This window comes from Bubalus kerabau, chromosome 21 (genome assembly GCF_029407905.1).
Source record: "Bubalus kerabau isolate K-KA32 ecotype Philippines breed swamp buffalo chromosome 21, PCC_UOA_SB_1v2, whole genome shotgun sequence".
In the NCBI taxonomy this organism is placed as follows: Eukaryota; Metazoa; Chordata; class Mammalia; order Artiodactyla; family Bovidae; genus Bubalus; species Bubalus kerabau.
In genome coordinates, this window is record NC_073644.1 from 52,425,433 (window position 1) to 52,445,751 (window position 20,319).

Genomic DNA, 20,319 nt, shown 5'->3' on the forward strand with positions numbered 1-20,319 from the left:
ACTGCTGGTGTCAAAGCCTTCTAGAAAAAAACCAACCAGACAAGTAGCCTTGCTCTATCCACGCTGCTGTCACAGAACATCACTGACGAGGCAGCTTACCGAGGACAGGGGCTGGGCATCTGAGGTCAGCGAGCCAGAACGGTTGAGCTCTGGTGAGAAGCTGCTTCCAGGTGGCAGACTGCAGAAGGGCTGAGAGAGAGGCCTGGGGTCCCTTTCATAAGGGCACTAATCCCATTCATGACGGCTCCACCCTCATGATGTAATCGCCTCCCAAAGCCCCATTGGCTGATAGGATCACATTAACGGTTAGGATTTCAACGTATGAATTTTCACGGGACACAAACATTCAGACCATAACATGAGAGAGCAACCCCTCACCTCCAGGTACCAGAAGGAGATCCATTGAACCAGACTGGCCCAGGCTGAGATGGGGCTGTTCAGCAGACAGAAGCAGAAGGGCATTGAGGTAGGTTGGTGAGATCTACCAAAGGCCAGTCCTCACTTACAAATGTCACAGAGTGAAGGAAAAGCCACAGGACCTAGAGAAAAAGGGACTGGGGCAAAGGTGGGGGCACTGAGGGATGAGAGCAATTGTGGTTATAAACCAAACCAGCAAGGAGCTAGGAGCTCCGGTGGCGAGCAGCAAATGGTCCCAAGTGAAGTTGGTGGTGATCATGGTGATCATGGTGATCATTAAACAGAGAACATCATGACTCCACTGATTTGGAGAGAAAGGGGATGGACAGTTGCTCATGCTGTCCCTCACCTGGGAAAGGAGAGAAATATGTTTGATTTTGATGCATTAAGTACAGCTTCCAGGAAACATCAGAATCACCCAGGGTGTTTTAGCAAGATGATGTTTGGGTTGTGCCCCAACCCACAGATCCACTGAATCTCTGTGGTGTGAATGGGATTGGGGTTAGGGCATTCCTGCTACACAGGACAGTGTCCATGTGTCCACCAGCAGCTGTAGCTAAAGAACACTGTGATGGCTGATGCTTACAATAATGGTCTTAAATGATCAGGAAGAGATAGTGCTCTGTGTCGATCCAGATTAGAGGAGGATCAGATGGCAACCTGTACACGGTACTTTACCATTGGCAAAAACTTCTGCATAATTGCCTCATTTCCTTCTCATTACAATCTTGTAAGGTATAGATTATTATATCATTGTTTTGCAGAGGAAGTCACGCATCTTGCATAAGGTCATAGACTAACAACTACTGTGCTTTTCATTGCCAAATCTTTCTATAAAACCCTATCTGGAACTCCCCTAGTGGTCCAATGGCTTAAACCCTATGTTCCCAATGCAAGGGGCCCGGGTTCAATCCCTGGTCTGGGAACTAGAGCCCACATGCCGGAACTAAAACCTGGTACAGCCAAATAAAAAAGAAATATTAAAAAAATATATCTGCAAAGAAGTATCACTATAGAAAAGTCTGTATTAAAATAATATTTTCTCAAGGGTTTGTTTATGCATTCACTCCATAGACATCACTGAAGGCCCACTGTGAGCTCCACAGTATATGAAGTGTGGGGCCGCCCCCTCAGCTATCTGGTAGACCCAGTTAGCCTGAAGGTCATTCCCCATATGCAACAGCTTCTAAACAGCTATAGCTGCTGCAGTTTTACTGATAAAGTCTCCCTGGAAAGTGAGTGGAGGTCATTTTCCTCTTTCTGATCAAGCCGTGGCCTCCATATCATCTCGAATCTTCTAGTTCTGGTCTGTTTTCTCCAGCCCTGAACACAGCTCCTGACTGATCTGCAGATTCACGGGGATGTGTTAACCCCTCAGATGCCTTCTTCACAGGGAAACTTAGCAGGGAATTTCCTCAGCTCTGATATTTACTTAGTCTGCAGAAGGCCTGTGTATTTCCTGCTTCTCAGATCTGTGGGGGGAATCCCAGGAGTCTGAGATGAGGTTTTCCCTATGATGGCATTTGTATTTGGGTCAGATGATGACATTACCAGGGAGAAGGGAACATGTCTAAAGCAACTACAAGTCAGTGAATGAACTCACAATGTCTCTCACCTAGCGTCCAGGATGTGTTTCCAGTGTGCCGGGTTACAGCATACCTCCTTATCAGATCTCAGAACCATGAAATGTCTGAGCCAGAAGGAAATTCAGGGCTGATCAATTCCAGTTTTATCATTTCATTCTTGGGAAGATTGAAGCCTGGGGAAAGGAAAGACTTTCCCAAAGTGGTTTCAAGGCAGGACTAGGGTTAGAATTCAGATCTTCTCAAGGGTAGGTTCCATGTAGCTTACCTACACTGGGTCCCACGATCTCTACCCACCTGCTTGTTTGCTTAAACTTTGATGAGGTAAAATCATTTTCAGCAGGAGCCTTCAGATGGGAAAAGAGAAGAGCCAGTCTGGGCAAGCCCTACTGAGTCAACCTTTAGCTGAGTTGTCCCAGAATCATGCTCAAACCTTATCTAGAAAGTAACAATGTTAATTTCTATGGGCTTAAAGAACAATAACCACTTGAAATTCAAAACCCACACATAAGACAGTGCTGTGTGCTGGTTTGTGCCTGGATTCACCTTGTCAACCATCCACTTCTGAGATGTGCCTGTGTGTATAGATATTCACCATGTCCCAGGCTGGGGCAACCTTTATAAACCAGATGTGCAAATTCCTGGGCTATTGACCTGATTAGAATTTTCCAGATGTAGGTGCCTCTCTCATTTGGAACCATCCAACAGAGCAGGAAGGCTGCCAGGCAGATAGTCCGAGTCTTACCCAGAATCTCTGCCAGAGTCTACAATGTGCTATGTAAAGCTAGTTATGTAACCTCTCTGGGCCAGTGTTCTTCTCTGCACTGGGGCTTATGATACTTGTCTTGCGGCTGTTGGGAGCAAGTGAGGAAATGATGGAGAAATGCTTGGAAAATAGTAAGTACCAGTAACCCAGGTGGGTGGATGGCTCTCGCGTTCATTTTGATGTTCTGCCCACTTCTTGATGATTAGCTCTGGGTAGAGATAAGGCCTGATAGCTCTTGCCAAGAGCCACTTCTCAAGTCAAAGGTTTGTTGTCTTTCCTGAAAGCTTTACAGCGTGGAGGAGGATGGTCTGACTGGAACCTAGATCCCTAGGCACCGGAGGAAGTAGGTTAAAGATCAGAAACCACTGCCTGCCAGTCTCCAGGGCAGGACACTGGGGCAGCTTGGTCTCAGGTCCTGGCTACTGCTGCTCCTCCTGGGAGGCTGGGAACCCCAGAGAAGACTGTGAGTTGGGAGGAATGATTTCAAGGATGCAGGGTAATATGTACCCCCAATGTGGGTCTCCTTCCTGACTTGATATACTTTGAAAATTCTCACTTACAAACATGGTTCTTAGCAACAAGGATATATGGTACAGCATGAAGTAATAGAGTCATTATTTTTGTCAATTAAAAAAAATTCAAGTATAGTTAATTTATAATTTTATAAATTTCTGCTGTACAGCAGAGTGACTCAGCCATATACATATTCTTTTCCATTATGGTCTATGATAGGGTATTGAATACAGTTCTCCGTGCTGTGTAGAAGGACCTTGTTTATCCATCCTATGTATAGAAGCTTATACCTGCTAACCCCAGCTGACCACTCCTTCCTCCCCAGTCCCCTCCCTTGGCAACTGCCGGCCTGTTCTCTGTGTCCATGGTTCGTTTCTGTTTCATGGATAGGTTCATTTGTGTCATATTTTAGAGTCCACATGTAAGTGACATCATATGATGTTTGTCTTTCTCTTTCTGACTTCCTTCACTTAGTATGATAATCTCTAGTGGCGTCCATGTTGGTGCAGACAGCATTATGTCATTCTTTTTTATGTAGAGCCATTATTTTGTAATAACTTCAAATAGATGGTAATCTATCAAAATATTGAATCTCTGTGATACACACATGAAATTAATATACCATTGTAAATCAATCATACTTAAATTTTTGAAAATCACTATACTATGTTAAAAGCAATGTAGTTCTTGGCTCCCATTAAAGCTTGAATCCCCTTGGAAGCCATAATCCCAGACATAGGTATAAGTCACATACATTTCAAGTTAATGAGTTTGTCAGCTCCTTTTTGGAATAAGAGATTAACAGCTGGGGAGAAGAAAGAGGAGGTAAGGAGAGCTAGTAAGGGAGAGGGGAGAGAGAGGAAAGGGTTGGGGTATGAAATTTTGACCAAGGACAGAGTTGTGCTCTTGTAAAAGGGTAGAAGCTTCTGGCCTGAAATAAAGCTTGAGGATAACTTATGACTTGAAAATGGTCATGCTCTCCTTTCTCCTTTGGATCCAACAATTTAGAGTTGATCAAATTTATTTTGCTATTTTGCTGTGTACATTAATTTGATTTCCAAGATATACTTTTATCCGTTTTGAGGAAACACCAAACTCCTTTTCTCCTACTAAATGACTGTGTATTTAGTGCATGCATAGTAGTTTTAGAAAGTGTGATAGCATGTTGATTGATGTTATCACACATTCTGAATTAATTCCCAAATGTTTTTCTCCTTGAGATTCTTGTTTAAATACATAATATCTATTCTATTGTAATTTTAAGGTGATACTGATGATGGTAATGGTGACTATGACAGTGCTTTAGTTAACAACTTCCTAATTAATTTTTCTTAAACAAGTTTTTTAAAAAAAAAATTTATTTTTTTGTTTTGGCTGTGTTATGCAACCGGCAGTGAAAGTACCAAGTCCTCACCACTGGATTGCCAAGGAATTCCCGAAAGGCTTTTTTTCCCTTTTTCTTGAGAGACCCTTAGAATGCAAGGAGATCCAACCAGTCCATCCTAAAGGAGATCAGTCCTGGGTGTTCATTGGAAGGACTGATGCTGAAGCTGAAACTCCAATACTTTGGCCACCTGATGCGAAGAGCTGACTCATTGGAAAAGACCCTGATACTGGGAGGGATTGGGGGCAGGAGGAGAAGGGGACGACAGAGGATGAGATGGCTGGATGGCATCACCAACTTGATGGACGTGAGTTTGGCATCACCAACTTGATGGACGTAAGTCTGAGTGAACTCCGGGAGTTGGTGATGGACAGGGAGGCCTGGTGTGCTGTGATTCATGGGGTCGCAAAGAGTTGGACACAACTGAGCGACTGAACTGAACTGGCTGTGCTATGTAGCTTTTCCAGATATTGGTTGTTTGAGGAGAAAGATTGCTTGTGGACACGTATACTCTAAACACTCACTACTAACCTAAGGGACTATTGATGAAATTTAAAAATCATCCATATGTGGATCACAATAAACTGTGGAAAATTCTGAAAGAGATGGGAATACCAGACCACCTGATCTGCCTCTTGAGAAATTTGTATGCAGGTCAGAAAGCAACAGTTAGAACTGGACACGGAACAACAGACTGGTTCCAAATAGGAAAAGGAGTACGTCAAGGCTGTATACTGTCACCCTGATTATTTAACTTCTATGCAGAGTACATCATGAGAAACGCTGGACTGGAAGAAGCACAAGCTGGAATCAAGATCGCCGGGAGAAATATCAATAACCTCAGATATGCAGATGACACCACCCTTATGGCAGAAAGTGAAGAGGAACTCCAAAGCCTCTTCATGAAAGTGAAAGAGGAGAGTGAAAAAGTTGGCTTAAAGCTCAACATTCAGAAAACGAAGATCATGGCATCTGGTCCCATCACTTCATGGGAAATATATGGGGAAACAGTGGAAACAGTGTCAGACTTTATTTTTCTGGGCTCCAAAATCACTGCAGATGGTGACTGCAGCCATGAAATTAAAAGACGCTTACTCCTTGGAAGGAAAGTTATGACCAACCTAGATAGCATATTCAAAAGCAGAGACATTACTTTGCCAACAAAGGTCCGTCTAGTCAAGGCTATGGTTTTTCCAGTGGTCATGTATAGATGTGAGAGTTGGACTGTGAAGAAGGCTGAGCGCCAAAGAATTGATGCTTTTGAACTGTGGTGTTGGAGAAGACTCTTGAGAGTCCCTTGGACTGCAAGGAGATCCAACCAGTCCATTGTGAAGGAGATCAGCCCTGGGATTTCTTTGGAAGGAATGATGCTGAAGCTGAAACTCCAATACTTTGGCCACCTGATGCGAAGAGCTGACTCATTGGAAAAGACCCTGATACTGGGAGGGATTGGGGGCAGGAGGAGAAGGGGACGACAGAGGATGAGATGGCTGGATGGCATCACCAACTTGATGGACGTGAGTTTGGCATCACCAACTTGATGGACGTGAGTCTGAGTGAACTCCGGGAGTTGGTGATGGACAGGGAGGCCTGGTGTGCTGTGATTCATGGGATCGCAAAGAGTCAGACATGACTGAGTGACTGAACTGAACTGAACTGGCTGTGCTATGTAGCTTTTCCGGATATTGGTCGTTTGAGGAGAAAGATTGCTTGTGGACATGTATACTCTAAACACTCACTACTAGCCTAAGGGACTATTGATGAAATTTAAAAATCATCCATATATCCACCTGTCCATCCATTAGTCAGTCCATTGTCAATATATCCATCCATCCAGCTGACATCCAGAAGATATTTGTTAAGCACCCACTGAGTGTACCCAGCACTGCTGAAGCCATGATGGTGGCAGCCGCCACGTGTAAGTTCAAGATTGCCTGTTCCCACATGACCCAGAGGCCTTATCAGATGGTCATTTACCCACAGGCCATGGACTCTGGTTCTTGTAAACTTCAATAGTTACCAGGCTGACCCTGGATAAAATTGTGAAATGAGCGGTTCAGAATATTTAGATTCTGGACATTGGCTCAACTCCAGGAAGAGATGTATGGGCAGAGAGCAAAATATAATCAGGATATAACCAAGCCACTTCTAGGAAGACTTGGTCATGGAAGGCTTGGTCACGTTAGGCAGGAAGAGAGCTGTCTCCACACTTAGACTGACTGCCTGCAGTTAAAGCAACAGGGGCATGAATTTGGAAAGATAAACAGGAAATACCCTTTTGTTTCTAAGACATGTCTGTGGAGTAAGATTCAGAGTCAGACACAGAGGCTTCATTTCACCAATTAGTCATAGCAAAAATCTCAACCAAATAAGTAGGGGACACAGAGGAGGAACATATAAATTTAGGTCTCTGCTCATGAGACAACTAAGATCTTCCTGAGGTGCTCCATTTTGATAGATAGAATGATGCAAGGCAGGATAGAGTCAAGTATGCAGAGTGTATGCAGACAGCAATGCCAGAAACTTCACTTATAATAGCTTGGGGAGAATGACATACTTTGGGACAAACTTTACTAAGTTTATTCTAGTGAAAAACATGCAAAATCTAAATGAGGAAAATATAAAAATACTCTTGAAAAACACAAGTGTAGACTTTAACAAATGGAAATGACATTTGTTGTTGTTGAATAGGATAACGTTATAAACGTTATGTCAGTTCTCCCTTTTCTTGTTACTTTTTAAAATTTAATGAAACCACAACAAAAACACCAACAAGCTCTTTATGGAATTAGACAAGTTGATAAGTAAAATTCATATAGAAAAAGAAGCATACAAGAGCAAACCAGGAGACATTAAAAACTCCTGAGGGAAGTAGCTCCACTGGGCATTAAAACCTATCTCAAAATGACCATAATGAAAACATCATGGTGTTGGTGCTGAAACAGACAAAAAGACTAGTGAAAGAGAATAGAACAGACCCAAATACTCATGGAAATTTAGTATATGAGAGACGCAGCGTCTCAAATTACAAGATGATATTTTCTAATAAATGGTGCTGAAACAACTGGAAAAAGATAAAATTAGATCTATACCTCACCCCATATGTGAGAGTAAATTCCAAATGGATTAGCAATCTAAACCATAAAAGTACTGGAAAAGAAACATGGCTGAATTCCTCTTAACCTCAGTTAAGAGGTTAACTCAGTTAACTCAGCCTCAAAGCCCAGTCAGAACAAAAGAAAACACGGATCAATCTGACTAAATTGAAACAAATCAAGTGAACAAAAAACCCAGTGAAGCACAAGGCAAAAAATTATCATAAACAGCTGTAAAAGTAACTAATAGGGGGAGAAAATAGTTGCACCATATACCATAGACAACAGGTCAATGTTCCTAATCCCTGTGTGTGCTTGTGTGCTAAGCCACTTCAGTCGTGTCTGACTCTTTGTGACCCTGGACTGCAGCCTTCCAGGCTCCTCCGTCCATTGGATTCTATAGGCAAGAAATCTGGAGGGGGTTGCCATGCCTTCCTCCAGGGAATCTTCCCAACCCAGGGATCGAACCCAAGTCTCTTACATCTCTAGCGTTTGCAGGCGGGTTTTCTACCACTAGCACCATCTGGGAATCCCTCCTAATACTCAAAGAACTCCTAAGGAACAAAGAACCAAAAATCTTTAAAAAATTAGGGAAAAGTTGCAAATATATATATATATATATATATATATGCAAACGCTGTACTCTAGCTAGCAAATTTGTTTTCCACGGGGTATAAGATAGCAATCCTGAAACTACTTTCAGTTCAGTTCAGTCGCTTAGTCGCCCATGAATCGCAGCACGCCAGGCCTCCCTGTCCATCACCAACTCCCGGAGTTCACTCAGACTCACGTCCATTGAGTCGGTGATGCCATCCAGCCATCTCATCCTCTGTCGTCCCCTTCTCCTCCTGCCCCCAATCCCTCCCAGCATCAGGGTCTTTTCCAATGAGTCAACTCTTTGCATGAGGTAGCCAAAGTACTGGAGTTTCAGCTTTAGCATCATTCCTTCCAAAGAACACCCAGGACTGATCTCCTTTAGAATGGACTGGTTGGATCTCCTTGCAACCCAAGGGACTCTCAAGAGTCTTCTCCAACACCACAGTTCAAAAGCATCAATTCTTTGGTGCTCGGCTGTCTTCACAGTCCAACTCTCACATCCATACATGACTATTGGAAAAACCACAGCCTTGATTAGATGGACCTTTGTTGGCAAAGTAATGTCTCTGATTTTTAATATGCTATCTTTATGGCTATACTAAGATCGAACAAAGTGAAAATATTGTGGATAATGAAAGATACTTTTGTTTTGTTTTTGTTTTTTTACTGCTCAAGAAGAGTAATAAATAAGGAAAGGTGGAAGGTTAGAATGAAATACACACACACACTGAAGGATTCAGGAATGTGTGTGTGGTTTCTTGGGTCTGTCTGCTGAGAGGCCCTAGGAGAAAGGATAGCTCATTAGCAGCGAGAACACCAGGTGTCCAGGTCTTAGTTTCTAAACACCATTCGCAAATAAAAGAAACCAGAACTCATTGCAGAAACGGTTGATTCCAGGGATGAGGCTGAAAAAAATATATAAAATTAGACTGAAGCATCTTATGGTGCCAGGAAGGAAAGAAGTACTAAAAACCAAATTTAGGACGTCAAAGGACATAAGTGCCAACCTGAAGGCATTCCTAATGCCAAAGGTGGAAGAAGTTTAGTGACCATGTAAATAATGATAGTAATATAGTATAACCCTGGAATAAAATGAATATCCTTTAGTTCATACTGTTATAAATAAATAACTAAATAAAATATTGGAGAAGTCCTACAGAATTCCAGTCAATAAACGTAGAGAGAATGAAGCAAACAGAAGCCTGGCTTTGGGCAAACTCACACTAAGAGCTGTTAGAAGCAAGAAAAGAACCACTGATGGCTGCTAAAATCAGTGAGCAAAAGTGTGAGGGCAAACACCCTGTTTGCAGAGTCTCAAACTATCTCCCCATGAAGTGTCCCTTAATTACAGAGGGAAAAATGGTAAGTTTATAACGGAGCAACTTACCATCTGAACCAAGTGGCCAGGATTAACGTTACCAGTGATAACACACACAGACATCACGCACCCCTGATGTGACACACAGAGAAAGGCGCGACACCATTTCTGTGGCATTCTTGCCAAAATGCATCATCTCAGTCTATTCACAAGACAACATCTGACAAACCTTCCAACGGATAGACTTTCACAAACCAGAAGAGACTAAACAGACATGATGACTAAATATGGGGTGGAATTCTGGAATGGATCCTGGACAGGGAAAAGGACATTGGTGGGAGAACTTTGGAATTCCACTAAGATCTATAGTTTAGTTAATAGGGTTGCATTAGTGTTAATTTTCTGCTTTTGATAATTTGAATGTTTGTGTTATGTAAAATTTAACATCAGGGGAAGTTGGGAGACCACTATATGGACATCTATATTATTTTTACATTTTTTTCATAATCTAAAATTGCTTAAATTTTTTTTTTTAAAAGACCACCTGTGTATTTCCTGTGTCAAAGATCCAAAGTCAAATAAACACAAATCCCCCATGGCTTCCCAAACTCCTCTTTGCTGAGTCACTGCACACAATTCATTTTTGTATTGTTTGTCCAGGTTGCACCCTCTATGTACTCAATCCTAGAAGACATAGTCAAAATGCAATTATGTATTAAACATTTTCACTCTCCAGCAAGGAAAAAACTCTAAAGGAAAGCAAAATTAAAAGTCTGGAAGCAAAAATAAAAGTGCCTATTGGTTTAACTTCTTTGGTGTGTGTCCTCTGTCACTTCAGTCGTGTCCAGCTCTTTGCAGCCTCATGGACTCTTTGCGGCTCCATGGACTGTAGTCCGTCAGGCTCCTCTGTCCATGGGATTTCCCAGGCAAGAATACTGGAGTGATCTTTCCGACTCAGGGATCAAACCCGCATTTTCTGCCAATGCAAGTTCTTCAGAGATCAATATAGAAAAATTGCTTCTGCATTCCAAGGCCCCGGTGCCTTAGAAAGCTAAAGGCATTGGAATGAGAAGAAATGAATCCTATCTGAGTCATATGAATCAGCTTGGTTTCCCAAAACCTCTTGTGTAACTGCCCCCTGCTTCCTGATATTCTAGTAAATAATTACTCCTCCCGACCCCCACCCCCCATAAATCTGCTCTCTATATCAAACAGGAAGCTGCTTTGTCATAATTAGCTGGCTGTAGCTAGAGTGGGTGGAGAAGACAATGGCACCCCACTCCAGTACTCTTGCCTGGAAAATCCCAGGAGCCTGGTGAGCTACAGTCCGTGGGGTCGCTAAGAATTGGACACAACTGAGCGACTTCACTTTCACTTTTCACTTTGATGCTTTGGAGGAGGAAATGGCAACCCACTCCAGTGTTCTTGCCTGGAGGATCCCCCCAGGGACAGGGGAACCTTGTGGGCTGCAGTCTATGGGGTTGCACAGAGTCGGACATGACTGAAGCGACTTAGCAGCAGCAGCAGCAGCTAGAGTGGGGGATTAAGTGAGGGAAAAACTGGTGAATGGGAGGAATAGTGGGGACAGAAGACCAAAAGGACCTTGAATAAAATCTAGGGGTGTCTGCACCAGCTCACAGGAGCCTGGCAGGGTTCCTTCTGCCTTCTGCAGAGGTTCTGTGCGAAGGAGGTCTGGCGGGGATGGTGATGAAGGGCTGGAGGAGAGGGAAGAGAGGCCTGCTACAAGCTGGCCAAGGGTCTCTTTGAGGGATACAGAGGTTAGGGAGTGCACGAGCCTTTTAGCATGGTCAGAATTACACACCCCTTTGCTAGTGGCTCTATGGCCACACAAACAGAGGGTGTCAGTGTCTTATCTGGGGTGAGGACCTCTAGGAAACTGGCCAGGAACTCCACTGGGAAAAAAATGCCAGTGACTGGACCATTAAATGGGCTCCAACCTGAGGAGCACCTCTGATTTGCTCCTGCAGGCAGGTGCATCCCCAAGTCCATCTCTTAAGACAAGTCAGGTCCACCAGCCTTGGGCCCAGGCACTCCAGGTCGCAAGCTACAAGGTTCATCAGAGGCCCTGAAATTCCACCTTCTGGCTTTGTTCCGCTGGATCAGTGGTGAGTTTATGTATGGTGGGTGAGCGATACTTTAAGGCTTATGAAGTGGCTGCGTTACCTCTTCTCCTAATAGATCAGTTTCAGTGGGAGAAGGCATCAAGGAGGTCAGACGAGCCCAGGCACTGTCCAGAGTGGGCATCCAGGGTGGACACTGAAGAGGGCACCCAGACAGCTTGGAGGCAAGAGGGCTTTAAGAGTGAGCTGGGCCTCCCTGGACAGGATGCAGAAAAGCAGAAGCTCTGGAGTCCACATATGAAGCGCACTACAAACCATGCCATTCTCTCTCCTCACCCTGAACACCTTTGTCATTCCCCAGCTCAGGCCTTAAAGCTCCTCCGAGCACTGGCTAAGGCCACAGGAGGCCTGCCTCCTCCCCAGCTCCCTCCCTAATCTCACGCTCACACCCCATGATCTCAGAAGGCAGCACAGAGCAGAGGTGCCCAGGCAATCAGGCAGGATCAAAGGAAATCCCTGCTCCTTCCCGCGTCCTCTCCAAACCTCATCTGTAAATGGGAGTAGCAATCACTTACCTCATGGAATTATAAGAATCAAATGGCCAAATAATAAATACCAAATAATAAATGTGAGGAAAGGGAACTAACTCTTCTACACTGTTGGTGGGAATGTAAACTGGTGGAACCACTCTGGAAACAGTATGGAGATTCTTTAAAAGACTAGAACTACTAAATGATCCTGCAATCCCACTTTTGGACATATATTCAGAGAAAACTCTAATTCAAAAAGATACATACACCCCAGTGTTCTCAGCAGCACTGTTTACAAGAGGCAGGATAAGGAAGCAACCTAAATGTCCATTGACAGTTGAATGGATAAAGAAGATGTAGTAAATGTACACAATGAACTGTTACTAAGCCATAAAAAGCATGAAATAACGCCATTTGCAGCAACATGGATGTACCTAGAGATGATCAGACTAAGTGAAGGAAAGTCAGACAGGAAAGACGAATATCTTATGATATCACTTTTACGTGGAATCTAAAAAAAATGATACAAATGCACTTATTCACTAAACAGAAACAGATTCATTAGACATAGAAAACAAATTTATGGAATGAAAGGGGAAAGGGGGAAGGAGGAATAAAATAGCGGTTTGGGATTAACAGATGCACACTAGTATATATAAAATAGATGGACAACAAGGACCTACTGTATAGCACAGGGAGCTATATTCAAGATCTTGTAATAACCTATAATGGAAAAGAATCTGGAAAAGAAAACACACACACGTATGTATGTATGTATAACGGAATCACTTTGCTACACACCTGAAACGTTATGAATCAGCCATACTTCAATTTTTTTTTTTTAATGGAGAAAAACTTTAACTAAAGAACCAAATGGCAATTTACTATATGAAAAAAGGATTACTATTCAGTCCATAAACTGAATGAGCAAAATGATATATTTTCTTTTCCTTTAAAAAAGTAACTTAACTCTGTCTTCCAGTTCCTGTCTTAGATGTGGCAACCAGGAAAGCATATTACTCCCACCATGGCAAAGATTTTTTTTTTAAGCTGGAAAAATGACAAGTTGACAACTTTTATTGAACCCGTGGGAGAACTGAGTACAACCAACTAGAATGAAATCCAAGAAGAAACAAGTGCCCACAGGGAGAGACAAGGAGTGAGCACTGGCTGACACAGCTAGACTGCGGCAAGATTTCAGTGGGAATGCTTAAGAGACTAGTAAAGACAGGAAGTGTGAAGCCCAAGGGGGGATTTTTTTTCTCTCCAGACCACAAGGTTAGGGAGAGTCCTTGAGGAAGCACTTCTTGTGATCCAGGCCCAAGGGAAGTGAGCATCTGCCACCACAGGAGGGACACTGCCCCCCCCCTCCCCCCGCCCAGATGTTTCTCCCCAGTCCCTACTCTACTGTGGGGGCAAAGCCTTAATCTGTAGGGTCAAGGGCAGCGACACTGTAGCCATAGGAGGCATTATATAAGGGTGCACAATTTATAAGCAATCTGAAGATGAATAAAATAACATACCTTTCGTTCATAAACAAATTAATGCAGTGTTCCGAGTACCACCGTACACACGCATTTAGATTGCAAATGAGCTCAGTTTCAGCACTTCACAGCCCGAGAAAGTGAGAGATGCATTATGTGGCGAGGTTGATATTAAGAGCAGTGACCTCCAGAGCTGTCCCTCCCCAAGAACACACATGACACAAGAAGCGACTACACAATACTTTTGCTCACATCCTATTGGTCCAAATGTAGACCATGCCCAAGAGACTGGAAAAGAGTGTTTGTTCTGGATGCCCACATGTCCTGCTAAAAATATCAATAATCAGGAAAGCAATCAAAAAATGGACAGAAGACCTAAACAGACATTTCTCCAAAGAAGACATAAGATGGTTAATAAAGACATGAAAAGATGCCCAACATCGCTCATTATTAGAGAGATGCAAATCAAAAGTACAATGAGTTATCACCTCACACTGGTCACAATAGCCATCATCAAAAAATATATAAACAATAAATACTGGAGAGGGTGTGGCGGAAAGAATACCCTCTTGCACTGTTGGTGGGAATGTAAATTGATACAGCCACTATGGAGAACAATATAGAGATTCCTTAAAAAACTAGGAATAGACCTACCATATGATCCAACAATCCCATTATTGGGCATATGCCGTGAGAAAACCATAATTGAAAGAGACGCATGTACCCAAATTTTCATCACAGCACTATTTACAATAGCTAGGACATGGAAGCAACCTAGATGTCCATCAACAGATGAATGGATAAAGAAGTTGTGGTACATATATACAATGGAATATTACTCGACCATAAAAAAGAACACATTTGAGTCAGTCCTAATGAGGTAGATGAACCTAGAGCCTGTTATATAGAGTAAAGTAAGTTGGAAAGAGAAAAACAAATATTGTATATTAATGTATATAGATGAAATCTAGAAAGATGGTACCAATGAATCTATGTTCAGGGCATCAGTGGAGACACAGACATAGGAACAAAGTTGTCAACACAGTGGGGGAAAGAGAAGTTGGGACAGTTGAGAGAGAAGCATGGAAACATACATAGTACTGTGTGTAAATAGATAGCCAGTGGAAACTTTGCTGTATGATGCAGGGAGCTCAAGTCACGTGCTCTGTGACCACCCAGAGGGATGGGATGGGGTGGGAGATGAGGGGGAGGTTTAAGAGGGGGAACCTCCCATAGGTACACATGTATACCTGTGGCTGATTCATGTTGATATATGGCAGAAATCAACACATTATTTAAAGCAATTATCCTTCAACTAAAAATAAATTAATTTAGATTCAAGAGGGAGGGGACATATGTATACCTATGGCTGATTCATGGTGATATTTGACAGAAAACAACAAAATTCTGTAAAGCAATTATCCTTCAATTAAAAAAAAAAGAAAAAATTAATTAATTTTAAAAATATAGAAATAACTATAGAAAAGAGGATCTTATTTGCTACAAAACGGACTATTTTTCTGTAATTCCACTTGATTTTCCAATATTAACTCTACATTAATATTGCTATACCATTTTTTGATCAACATTTGCATGGTATATTTTTCCCATTTCATTCTTTTCAATTTGTCTGAATGAATTTGCTTCAGCACAGTGTCTTGATTATAGTGTGTAGCTGGATTTTCTTTTCTTTTTTTCATTCAGTGTGATAAATCCATCTTTAAATAAGTGACTCATATCCACTATATTTATTGCAAACCATCTTATTTTTGCTTTCTATTTGCCATGAATTTTCCCTTTTTTTCTTTCCTTTCCCTTCGTCAGTGCTGTATGTTGAGTTGGATACAACTGTATAGGTCTCCGCCCTCTGCCCCTCTTTTATTACTCTACTGTTTGGAAGCTATTGGTTCTACTACTAATCATGTAATGATTTGCATTTAAATCTTAACATCATATGAATCACCTGAGGCAGGTGAGATGTCTCATGCCCAAAGATATTCAGACTTGGTTAGGGGCCCAGTGAAACTCCCCGGGATGTGCTTACTGGCTCTGAGTAGTCCACTCGGTGTGATGAATATACTCCTAAGTCAACCATTGCCACGGGATGGGAGTGCTGGGGTAGTGGTACTCTCCTCAGTGATGCCTGTGTCATGGACCAACCTGGTAGTCAGGGGGAGGGATTAGACTCACCCAAACTACAGAGAGAATTCATGAGAAAGGGGTGTTATTGACAAAAGAGGGGGAACTAGAGGTCTGCCCAGGAGGATCCATCCTAAATGTGTATATAAACAACAGAATTTCAAAACATATGATAGAACTGGTAGAAGAGGAGAGATAGACAAATCCACAGGTGGGTGGAAAGTTCACTACTTTGGTTTATTTTTCTCTGCAACACTGGAAAACTGGAGTATAATTAACTTTCACATCCGTGAAAAATTGGAAGATTAATAGCTCCTTGTGCTCAAGGGAAGGAAATTATTTTTTTTCCATCCCATTATTCTGATTTAGAGTTTAATGGGCCATAGAAATGGCTGCAAAAGGAAAAGAGAAACAGAGCGTACCTTTGAGATTGAGCAACGAAGGGAGGGATTTCACCCAGAGGAAGAGAGTTCAGAGATGGGATTGGAAGTGAGTCTAAGACTGGAGGAGCCACACACCGCTGAGAGGTGGTGAGGTCTCCCCCGACTGGCAGTGGCTTGGCAAGGAGAATCAGTGGGGAAGGGGGGACCTAATGAACCGTCCTCTACTTAGCCTAAGAAGTGGCAAGTTTAGTTCTCCTCTTCCAAAGATACAGGTATTTCACTGGAATTGTACTTAACCTATACAAACTTGAGAAAAATATTGGCTTCCCTGATAGCTCAGCTGGTAAAGAATCCGCCTGCAATGTAGGAGACCCTAGTTTGATTCCTGGGTTGGGAAGATCTGCTGGAGAAGGGGTAGGCTACCCACTCCAGTATTCTGGCCTGGAGAATTCCATGGACTGTATGGTCCACGGGGTTGCAAAAGAGTTGGACATGACTGAGTGACTTTCACTTCACTTTTATAGACACTAGGAATAAAGCAATACAGTAGTTACTTAATGTTCAGGTCTGCCCTATTTTACTTCACATTTGTAGACTAGAAGCATCTTTAATAATCAATCTTTTGTTAGCATTTTTACTCTTTGCATTTTTTAAAAAGTCAGTTCAATTCGTTTTCCAGCTTCATGAAATCAATAATGACTTTTAATTTAAATAACCTAGTTCAACATAAAGGTTTGAATTCTGCACTAGATATCTTTATTTTTTTAATATTTAAAATATAGTTGATACTTTCCGATGTGCCTTTAGCAGTTACTAAGTTTATCAATTCTCTGAAATAAGTATTCTTGTGGGGAGGATTTTCATGTTTGACATACATCATGGTGGAGTTTTGATCTGCCTTAAAACATTAGGAGCATTTTAAAGATTCAGAGAATCAAATATTTACAGATTAAACAACTCGTGTTTTTTCTAATATGGGACCTATCTGTTTACCTAGAGTAACGTGTGTTACGTACATAGTTGTTGCTGAAACTGACAGACAAACTGACAAGCATGCGTTCTCCGGGGGCTGTCATAGCTGCAGTTAGACCTACGCTGCCCAGCAAGCAGATCAGACCCGAAGCAGTAGCTTGTAGTTTTTCCTCATAGACTATTTCTCTGCAGTCAGTGTCTCAAATTAATTTTCTGCATGAGCCAAAGAGCCATAATTCATTTTTTGGAGACATGGGTGCCATAATCAGAGAATTAGGAAATGTAGAAAATTAGAGTTTGATGCCAGTGATAGTAAAACGTAAGCGTTTTTCATTTTTTCCTCTTATAAAGGTCCTTAGATACTACAGTGATTTTTCTAAAGAAAGAAGTGTATTTCTTAAATTATAAGATTTGAAAGTCAAAATTACTCCTCCATCCAGGGGTACAGAATGGAGGTTGTGTTAGCAGGCATGAAAGCAACATAAATCCTGTCATTTATCTCCATAAGAGCTCTTGGGTGGCTGGGTGTATTGTCAATGAGTAATCATATTTTGAAAGAAATATTTTTTTCTGAGCAGGAGGTCTCAACAATGGGCTTGCAATATTCAGTATATCATAAGTTGTCATCCAGGCTTCATTTTTCTGTTTATAGAGCATAGGCAGAGTAGATTTGGCATAAGTCTTAAGGGCTTTAGGATTTTCAGAATGGTAAATGAGCATTGGCTTCAACTTAGAGTCACCAGCTTCATTAGTCTCTAACAAGGGAGTCAGCCTGTCTCTGAAGCTTTGAAGCCAGGCATTGTCTTCTCCTCTTCAGCTATGAAAGTCCTGGATGGTATCTTCTTCCAGTAGAAGGCTGTTTTGTCTACATTGAAAATCTGTTGTTCAGAGTAGCCTCCTGTCCCAGTTATCTTAGCTAGGTTTTCTGGATGACTTGCTGCAGCTTTTATATCAGCATTTACTGCTTCACCTTTCACTTGGATGTTATGGAGATGACTTCTTCCCTTAATTCCCAGGAGCCAACCTATGCTATCTCCAAACTTTTCTTCTGCAGCTTTCTCACCTCTCCCAGCCTTCACAGAATTGAAAAGAGTTAGGGCCTTTCTCTGGGTTAAGCTTTGGCTTAAGGAAACTTTGGAGCAGGTTTGATCTCCTATCCAGATAGACCATGAAAACTTTCTCGATGTCAGCAATAAGCTGTTGGGCTTTCTTATCATTGTGTGTTCACTGGAGCAGCACCTTGTTTTTCACTTAAAAAAATTTTTTTTTCTGGCTGCACTGGGTCTTCATTGCTGCGCCTGGGCTTTCTCTAGCTGTGGCGAGCAGGGGTTACTCTCTAGCTGGAGTCTGCGGGCTTCTCACTGTGGTAGCTTCTCTTGTTGTAGAGCACCGGCTCTAGAGCCTGCAAACTTCAGTAGCTGCGGATCTCAGGCTCTAGAGCGCGGGCTCAGTGGTTGTGGCACATGGGCTTTGCTGTCCCACAGCATTGGGAATCTTCCTGGACCAGGGATCAAACCCATGTCCCCTGCAGGCAGATTCTCAACCACTGCTACTCCAGGGAAGTCCTGGAGTAGCATTTTTTATTTCCTTCAAGAACTTTCCCTTTGCATTCACAGTTTGGCTAATTGTTTAGCACAGGAGGTCTAGCTTTCAGCCTGTCTTTGCTCTTGACACACCTTCCTCACTAAGCCTTTACTCCTGCTGCAGAAATTACAACACACTTCTTTAAAAGGTAGGGGAAAGAAATAGATCTTCTGATTCCACATCATTGGACTTTGATGGGTCAGTAATCTTCCAACCCAAGGGACCATAAAATCCCACGTGCCTGAGAGAAGCACTGGAGCATGAGTGGGGAAGGAATTGAAAGAGCCTGAGAGGGAAAACAGAAAGAAAGAAAGAGGAAGGAAAGAAGGAATAAAAAGAGAGAAAGGAACAAAGTAAAGGAAGGGGGAAAAAGAGGTAAAGATGGAAAGAGAATTGTTTAGTGTGACTATTCATGCATTCATCTCTTGTACAAATCCTATTGAATGTAGGAAATTGCTTGGCACCAGACCTCATGTGTTGGTTTCCACGATGGTCTGACGTGGCGCCAAATATCTGCTGAATCAGTAGCTTGAACTGAGTCAGGAAATTCACCAAAATCAGGAGAGTCATGGTATCAGTCAGGGCCATTCTAAAAATTTTAAAGTTACACCCAAGAGGAAGAATCTTCTGGTCTGAATTTCTCTTAACTTGTGAAATTCTGTTTTGTGTCCAAAGTGAAGAACACACAAGAAGTAGCTACTTGTCCATCAATGTGTTGCAGTCGGTTTCTGCTGTGGAGTATTTTAAGTTAGAGGTTATTCTTCTATTGCTCTCAGAGCATTAGCCCACAGAAGGGTCTGGCTTCTGTGATGACTGCTAGAGAAGCACATGCAGTCAATGTCTCATAGATATTAACCTTTGTTAAATGTCCATCACTCTTGCAATAAGTTAAATTTTATGAAGCCAGGTCTACGTCATTTTTATTCATCATTAGACCATCATCACCCTACATAGTAGAAGCTCAGGAAATATTTCTTGAATATACAGCTTAATACTATTGGAAAATCCAACCTACAGTCATAGCAACGACAGAAAAGAAAGCACTAAATGGACTTGTAAGTATCATTATAATACTGAAAGAGCTCTGTTATGAGAAAGTTAGGAAGCCCATAAGGCACGATGTCTAGTGCACAAGTGATATGACTTACACATTCACCAGTATCGAAAAAAGGATGTTGAATAAAATTAACAAGTGACATCCATAGAGGAATAACATGAATCCTCTCTAGTTTTGTAAAAGAAAATGTTCAACATAATCAGTTCTTTATTATTAGTTACAAATAGCTTATAGTATATCCATTTTGATTAAGGACCAGGAAAGTAAACTATAGCAATAATTGTAGACTAATTTCAAAATATTCAGTGAAAATTATTTCAGACTCTTTTTTGGGGTCTTATATTTCTTTTTTCAAGAGTACTACCAGCATGTTTCAATGCAATTAAATACTGTACATCATTTTTAATTGAGATGTA

General features: G+C 42.0%; 1 long non-coding RNA gene across 1 annotated transcript in view; it reads left to right on the forward strand.

The window, feature by feature from the left end:
* Positions 1-338: 338 nt before the first annotated feature.
* The window catches only part of LOC129635911 (uncharacterized), a 30,944-nt gene continuing 10,963 nt past the window's right edge, over positions 339-20,319 (forward strand). The window contains exon 1 of the long non-coding RNA XR_008706529.1: positions 339-466. This is a non-coding gene — a long non-coding RNA (uncharacterized LOC129635911). The remainder of the gene's footprint in view (positions 467-20,319) is intronic.